General features: G+C 38.5%; 1 long non-coding RNA gene across 1 annotated transcript; it reads right to left on the bottom strand.

Moving 5' to 3' along the window:
- Positions 1–360: 360 nt before the first annotated feature.
- LOC119787210 lies at positions 361–1,902 on the bottom strand. The gene is made up of 3 exons (XR_005281303.1): positions 1,674–1,902; positions 668–754; positions 361–576 (listed from the first exon to the last, which is right to left on the bottom strand). It is a non-coding gene; the product is annotated as an uncharacterized LOC119787210 (long non-coding RNA).
- Positions 1,903–9,056: the final 7,154 nt, after the last annotated feature.

A 9,056-nucleotide genomic window follows, 5' to 3' on the forward strand; every position in this document is an offset into this window, starting at 1 on the left:
ACGTTTAAATTATTATTCACTATCATTTATTTCTACATGGACTTACAGATGTTGGTCCTGTCTTATGTTCTTCTTTGACATGTCATGAGTAATGACTTATCATTCTTGTGTTATACTCTATATGTACACACACACACACACACACACACACACACACACACACACACACACACACACACACTCACACTACTTTCAACATCAAACTTCCAGGGGCTACAGATGAAAGCCAACTAGTCTGTGGTTATCTTTGGTGCATAATTTACAAGTTAATTAAGGCTTATTGACCTTTCTTATATAAACCTTGTAAGCAGTAATTTGCAATCATATTTAAGTAGCCACATACTAAGCAGACAAAAGGTGCAATTTTGAGTACAATTTGTAGTTTATTTATGCACAAAATGAATATGGTGCATTCTTCAACTCTCTGATAACAGAAACACAGATCAAAGATCCCACTCACCCAGCATACAAACTGTTTTCCCTACTACAATCAGGGAAGCACATCTTCAGGCTCTGGTTGCTCTGGGTCTGGGTCGTCGTCCTGCTCAGAAGACTCAGAGCCTTCCTCAGAAGGAACTATATTGTGAAACAATAATAACAATGAAAATAATATAAATAAATAATGTTAATGTACTGACTGAACTTGGCATTTCTGACTTGCTCTGACCTGATGATGGTGGGCTGTGTTGTGCCTGACACTCCTCGGTAATGGTTCCAGGTTGGGACCTGTCATCGTCTCGGTCCACTCTCACACCTACATAGTAGAAAAATATTTATTTAATAGTGTGATCAAAATAAACAATCATTGTCTAAAACTGAACATACAACAATAACCAACATTCATAATAATGTTTAACATAACTTAAAATGACTGAACTGAACTGAAATAATGTTAAATATAATTTAAAATAACTGAACATGTGACTGCTTCTGTATGTTCAACCCTGGCGATGATGACAGGCTGGATTCTGCCGGACTTTCCTGACTAGTCCCAGGATGAGGGCTGCCGGGGCTGCTGATCTGTTCTAAGCCTGATCTGTTTCTCTTAAAGTAGTTATAAATTGTGCCTCCCTGTCTTTTCATTCTCAACCGGGAAAAAAAACGTTTTATTACTTATCAAAGCAAAATGCAACATTTCGTGGAAATTAATGAATACAGACTACATTTTTACAGCCTAGAAATATCAGAACACAACAATAAGACATGTCTAGTGACTGCAATCTATCCATTCAATTAAGGTTTCAGCCTGCCATAACTTTACTGGCTAACTACATCGGTCGTGAATTATCTACGACTAGTAATGCCTTTCATGACATCGGCAAATGGTTCTGATCAAAGATATTGCTGGTTTCATAATTCAGAAGGTTCTAGACACGGACATTAAAAAATGAAATAGTTTCCGTTCTCGTCAGCAGTATTTTTAGCAGACGTGGGCATGAAATCACAGAAATTGACACTGAAACCCATCAATATCACCCACCTGCACCTGTCTGTTTACAGCCAGGCTAGCTTCTAGCCGCCCTTCGTGAAAAGCAAGGGCTTCTCCTTATCATTCTGATTTATGAAACGGACATCAATTGAACAGAGGATGATCCTCATTGACTGAACTTATCAAACTCTTAGTTATTGAGCTTCTTTTATGAATATAATCTGTGGTTGTGCAATCTACTCACCGATATAAGTCAGTCGGTCCAAACGAGAATAAAATCCATCTTGAGAGCGCGCAGACTTTTCGCAAAGAATGTTGTTTGTTAACTAATGTTATGCTTGTTGCACTCGGTGGCTCCACAGCCGCTTTAGTTCTTCTTCTTTCACCCTAGATTCACGACTGGAAAGGGGCTGCATAGCGCATGCTGCATTGCGCCATCTACTGTACAGGAAGAACATCGCAGTCAAAGACTTCAGACGTGCAACTGTTTTAGCAGTGCCGTCAATCAGCTGGGGTGGCAGTTGGGGTAGCCAATCAGATTTCGGGGGAGTCAATTGCTCCCGTAGCCACCCCTATAGATCCGCCCCTGCATCTCATCTGGTAACCGATTAACAGTAGTGTATAGGATTTCCTGAAAGCGCGCACCTGCGCGTTCACGACGCTACGGAAGCCGGCAGACCAAACCAGATGAAAGTGCGCATTCAGCGTCTGCTCTACCAATAATGCAAGCGTAGAAGAAGAAATGTGCTGTTTACCTGTGCAAAGAAAGAAACAATGAAAGAAAAATGTCTGAGGACTTCAGTGTTGAGGAAGAGCATGAGTTCTTTGCCGAGCTGAATGCGCTGGTTTGGTCTGCCGGCATCCGTAGCGTCGTGATCGCGCAGGTGCGCGCTTTCAGGAAATCCTATACACTACTGTTTATGCTCTAAAAACATTCTAAATGACTTCGTTTCGAGTAAATTCTGGATGCTACCCACTCAGGACACTTGGAATACATTGGACGAGCAGTATGGACGAATATTGAAACGTTTTTTGTGGACTTTTATGGACCTTTCTGCCTCGGGCGCTGGGCACCTCCATTATTTGATTGTCAGCAGACAGCAAGAAGCCTCCCAGATCTCCAGATGCATTTGAGATATCAAAAAAGTACTCCAGAGTGTTGTTCAGCTTGGGGGTGAGTAGATAATGAAGGCTAATCATGTTTTGTGTGTACTATTCCTTTAATGGCATCTGTTTGAACCCGTTATCAGTATAAAAGACACCTGTCCACAACCTCAAACAGTCACACTCTAAACTCCACCATGGCCAAAACTAGAGAGCTGTCAAAGGACACCTGAAACAAAATTATAGACCTGCACCAGGCTGGGAAGTCTGAATCTGCAATAGGTAAACAGCTTGGTGTGAAGAAATCAACTGTGGGATCAATTATTAGAAAATGGAAAACATACAAGACCACTGATAATCTTCCTCGATCTGGGGCTCCACGCAAGATCTCACCCCGTGGGGTCAAAATGATCACAAGAACGTTGAGTAAAAATCCCAGAACCACACGGGGGGACCTAGTGAATGACCTGCAGAGAGCTGGGACCAAAGTAACAAAGGCTACCATCAGTAACACACTACGCCGCCAGGGACTCAAATCCTGCAGTGCCAGACGTGCCCCCTTCTTAAGCCAGTACATGTCAAGGCCCGTCTCAAGTTTGCTAGAGAGCATTTGGATGATCCAGACGGTGACTGGGAGAATATCATATGGTCAGATGAAACCAAAATAGAACTTTTTGGTAAAAACTCTACTCGTCATGTTTGGAGGAGAGAGAATGCTGAGTTGCATCCAAAGAACACCATACCTACAGTGAAGCATGGGGGTGGAAACATCATGCTTTGGGGCTGTTTTTTCTGCTAAGGGACCAGGACGACTGATCCGTGTGAAGGAAAGAATGAATGGGGCCATGTATCGTCAAATTTTGAGTGAAAACCTCCTTCCATCAGCAAGGGCATTGAAGATGAAACGTGGCTGGGTCTTTCAGCATGACAATGATCCCAAACACACTGCCCGCGTAACGAAGGAGTGGCTTCGTAAGAAGCATTTCAAGGTCCTGGAGTGGCCTAGCCAGTCTCCAGATCTCAACCCCATAGAAAATCTTTGGAGGGAGTTGAAAGTCCGTGTTGCCCAGCGACAGCCCCAGAACATCACTGCTCTAGAGGAGATCTGCATGGAGGAATTGGCCAAAATACCAGCAACAGTGTGTGAAAACCTTGTGAAGACTTACAGAAAACGTTTGATCTCTGTCATTGCCAACAAAGGGTATATAACAAAGTATTGAGATGAACTTTTGTTATTGACCAAAAACTTATTTTCCACCATATTTTGCAAATAAATTCTTTAAAAATCAGACAATGTGAATTTTTGGATTTTTTTTTTCTCATTTTGTCTCTCATAGTTGAGGTAAATCTATGATGGAAATTACCGGCCTCTCTCATCTTTTTAAGTGGGAGAACTTGCACTATTGGTGGCTGACTAAATACTTTTTTGCCCCACTGTGTATATATATATATATATATATATATATATATATATATATATATATATATATATATATATATATATATATAGGCCATGTATCATGTATCCAATCTCAGTGCAAACAATATATTATACCGATGCATGTATATTTAATGGGAAACAATGATTGGATTAAGTTAAAACAGTGTTAGAATATAACTACCTTAATATCCAACTATATTCATTAAAAAAATACTATTGCCTTTAGCAAATGTCTAAAGGCAATTCTCTTTACTATATATATGTACCGTACTCCCAATCGGTAGAATTATTAGACAACATGGGATTAATTTCCACTGTTATGCTGATGATACTCAGCTATATCTGTCTATAAATCCAGATGAAGCTAATCCCTTACATAGATTACAGGCATGTCTTGATGACATAAAAAGCTGGATGACTCTTAACTTTCTGCTTCTAAATGCAGACAAAACAGAAGTTATAGTCTTTGGACCAGAGTGTATGAAAAAGAAGCTGATTATTTAGTCACTTATTTCGGATGGGATTAAAGTGATTTCAGATAATACAGCAAAAAGGCTCAGTGTTATTTTTGATCATGACCCGTCATTTAAATCCCACGTCAAAGAGGTTTCTAGAATTTCATCTTTCTTCATCTGTTCAGTATTGCAAAAGTTAGAAATATCCTGTCCAGGGATGATGCTAAGAAACTAGTCATTTGTTACTTGGACTATTGTAATTCTTTACTATCAGGAAGTCCACAAACTGTTGTTAAAATCCTTCAGCTGATCCAAAATGCTCCAGCCACAGTTCTGATGAAAATTAAAGAGAAAGATCATATCTCTCCTATCCTAGGTTCTCTTCATTGGGTTTTTGTTAAAATCCTCCTTCTCACATATAAAGGGACCCCTTTTTAATAATTCTGCTTCATTCTGTCTCTCTTCTCCCACTCTGCAGAATCTGTTAGTTCAATCTCTAACTTTTGGCTCTTTCTGCTTTTTCTCATTGTAGCTTGATCCTGTCTGTTCCTGTTTGGCTGTGACACCATCCTGGAGAGAAATATCAGCTGTGCTGCTCCCATCAACACCTTTGCTTATAGACGTTCAAGATTGGCCTGTTTTTCAGTGTAATCCTGTTTCTCTGACTGTGACTGGCTCTATTTGCTCTCTTCATCCTCTGACATGGGACTCTGACAGGCTCGTCTGCCTGGCTGTGTGTTTCCTGGGCAATGCCGCCTTTTACAGTTGCCTTTTGTATCTGCTTCTTTCTGTATGTCTTCTTCTGTCTCCTTGAACCTCAGTCGGCCTCGGCAGATGTCCGCCCACACTGAACTTGGTTCTGCTGGAGATTTCTTCTTGCTAAAAGGGAGCTTTTCCTCTCCGCTGTCGCTACAAGCATGCTGAATGTGAGGGATTGCCTTCAAGTCAATGAGTCGATGCAATCAACTGGTTTGTCTTAAACTTTTAATTAATTTGACTGTTTGATGCTGTGAACTGTAAAATGCCTTGAGATAACGTGTTTTGAATTGGCACTATCTAAATTAAATAAAGTTAAATTGAAATAAATATGCAATTATTGAGTGAATGTCAGTTTTTTACAAGTATTGATTTTTTAGTTTAAAATATGTAGACAGTTTAAAACTCTGTTCTAAAAACAAACAATTCTCTTTTGTTTGCCTTAAATTGTTATCAGTCTTTTCTGTGAACCCAATAATTTGCTAAACAGGGTAGAACTTGTGCTAAAATGTTTATTATGAGTTTTTGACGATGATCGAGAATTTAGACAGGCACACTGGTAAGAAGGTGGAGGAGGCTGTAAGGCGCACTGAAGCTTGGAACCAATATTCAGCATACAAACTGAAAGTTTCAAAACCAGTTTATTTAAAAATAAAAAAAAGAGGACGACGGAAACTCCTCGAAGTGGGTTCTCTTATTCTCTGCTGAGACAGGAAACTCAGATCAGTGACAAGAATGATGAGCGGATAAGATTACAAAGGGAGGGAGGGAGATTGTCCGCCGCTTGCGGTCGTTACCGCTTCGGAGCACATAGTGCGGTGGAGCTGACGCCAGCTGACGCAAAGCAAACAACAGTGTCCATGAGGGATAATCCAAAGCTGAAAACCAGTCCAGACAAAAGTCAGAAACCAGGTGATCCGAAAGCCGAAGAGGTATCCTGGGAGAATCCAAGCAAAAGTCAGTAAAACAGTCCAAGTTCGACAACCGGCAAAATCCAGGCAGTCAGACCAAAAATCTAACTGAGCAAAACAGACAGGAAAAAATGCAAAAACCAAAAATACATGGGCAAAAAACTGAGAAGAATTTTACAGCACAGAACACTTACTTAGATCACTAGAGTTACTCACACCAAGACAGGTTGAATAATCCCACGCTGATGGCCGGAGAGCAAACAGCATAAATAGCTGCAGGGACCAGGTGAATCAGATCAGCAGCAATCAGCCGCAGGGCCAATTAGGCAGTTGAGCAGGAGCAGAGGAAAGAAAAACAACCATCAGCACCAGGATTATGACAGAGGCAGGTGACAATTTAAGAGACTGGAGGCAGGCTTCAAGCTATCAGATGAAGATTTGAGCAGACTGGATAACCAAGGTCAGAAGCTGAGTGTAATTTGGGCGAGACACAGAAACGCAAGAAGACAGGTACTGCATATGCAGTCAAGGAGTAGACAATCTGGAGAAAACTGACAGAGAGAGTGTATTGATAGACATAATAACAGCCAGGAGGAATGGGGGGTGATTAAGAGATAGTCAAATGCATCTGTTTAGTCTAATTAAAGAAGCGGAGCAGAGCCGAGAGTGACAGGTGGCCAGGCAGCCCCCAAAAAACAGTCTTAACAGGTAGGCTGAATGAGGAAAATATATAACATGAAATACTGAAAGGCCAAATAATCTTTTCCATTAGTAAAAATAAGAATAGTCTATTCTATGGCAGGTGTTGCTCCATTGTTTTGCAGGAAACCATATTCCCTGTGTGGTAAAGTGCCCAAACATGGTAATTTGGTTATATCTTTTTAATTTCCCCAATGACAAAAAGGCACCTGCGATCCTGCCATCACAACAGTTATCTTCCTTTGAGTCTTTGTGAAAAGGAAATTACAAACAGTGAACTGATTCAGAGATGTCCAGAGAACTGTGTGCCACATCAGCACAGTGATTCATGATGTTATATACAGCTGCAAGTAGATGAGCCTGTGATAATGGATGAGCCTTAAACAGGGCTTTGCCCCCATCATTAATCTTACAAGTCTGGGCCACAAATAAATACCGACTCACTCTATTAAGGCAAACAAAGACATTCATTTGTTTAGGCTTTCCTAAATAGGCATAAAGTATGTATATTGATAAAAACAAATATATAATTGCAGTGTATTCTGTAATACAAACCGAGACTGTTACGGTTTGTGTTAGAGGATAAAAAGTAAAGGTAAAAACCTCTCTGTATTTAAAAAAAAAAAATAAATAAATTTGCACCAAAAAGAAAAAAATGTACCAGAAATGTTAGTTTGAGCAGGCACTGAGCTGTTTCAACTTCCAGAGCAGTAGTGCTCCTGATTTATGTCACCAGGTGATTATGCAACCGTCATTACAGTTCAAAGCAAAGCTTTTTTTGATGAAACCTCTATCTTTAAAAGTATGCAGTTTTCATCACACAGTGTGCAAGCTTTTTGAAAAATGTCTCTACTGAAAGCATAACAGGAAAACACACGGATGTGAAATGTTTCATACTATACGTGACAAAGGGATTGGTCCTGTATTCGTCTCCACTTTCAGTTTTACAGATCAAGCCTCAAAAATGTTGGAAATCTCCTGAGGATATTTTGGTTTATTGAGAAGGTAGTTTAAATTTTAAGGAACTTTCGAAGATGTTTTACAAATTCTCTTCTGTTCTTCTGCTGTCAGGTATTCATTTTGCTTTTGTTGTTTGTCTTTGTTGTTTTTTATAAGCCTTTGCCTGGTAGTTTCTAAAGGAATTCCTGATACTGCAAGTCAACTTTTTAATTAGAGTTTGAAAAACAAATGAAAAAAGGACAACTACAGAAAAATACATTTTTTAGAATAGATTTTTTATATATTTTTTAACATAAGTGTTTTAATGATTGTGGTTTTGATAAACAGTGACTTGAAAATTATACTATTAACAATTTGTTATCTGTAAACTAAAACTTTATCCCAAAGTTAGTGCTAAGAATTTAGGCAAAGATGATTATTTAAACCCTTTAGACCAAACTCTCTGTCTCCATATGTTTGTTTTGTCCCCCACATTATGTTTCATACGTGGTTAAGCTTTTGGTTCTGAAGGAAATACTGGTGCTGGAAATACAAGAAGTGAAAAAATGAGTGGCAGAAAAGGGGAGTCAGAGAAAAATAGCTTCAGAGAAAACTTTTTGCTGAGAAAAAACTTAGATTTTGAAATATATGAATTATTAAAAATAAAAAGCAGACTAAAATCATTAGAGAATCATGTTTTTAATATATTTGTTTTGACAAAAAATTAGAAAGAGATATTTTCTTAAGGAACAATAAAACAGCAATAAATTTACTTAAAATGAATAAGTAAAAGAAAATACAGCATTCTAGTAAAAAAGCTAAGTATAAATAGTCATTGTTTAAATATAGAATGAGAACAAAGGTGCAGGAATAAAATAGAACAATTAAAATAGAAGATATAAATAACTATATTGAAATAATTTATCAATTTTCTAAATATATCTCTAGTTTTTATCAGTTTTCTGCATCTAATGGCTCACTGATTTAAACTTCAAGTTGTTATTTCACCAATGATTTATATTTCTGAGTCATTTTTTTCATTTATGTATTTTTAAATATGGCAGGATTGGCCATCCAGAGATTACCCAGCATTATTACCAAGTACACACAGAAGCAAACAGACAGACATATACGCACAAGACACCAATTCAAAGATTAGTGTAAATTATTACATCTTATATTACAACCCTTATAAGTGACTTAGTCAGAAGAAATTATGCCCAATTTACTGTAGTAGATTAGGTCCACCTTGTTGTTTTTTGACAGACCTGTGTGCTTCTAAAAAATTATAACTCTTGGACCATTTAAGATACTGTATCTCA

The sequence above is a fragment of the Cyprinodon tularosa genome, unplaced genomic scaffold (assembly GCF_016077235.1).
Source record: "Cyprinodon tularosa strain WSP-4 unplaced genomic scaffold, ASM1607723v1 ctg29, whole genome shotgun sequence".
NCBI classification, from domain to species: Eukaryota; Metazoa; Chordata; class Actinopteri; order Cyprinodontiformes; family Cyprinodontidae; genus Cyprinodon; species Cyprinodon tularosa.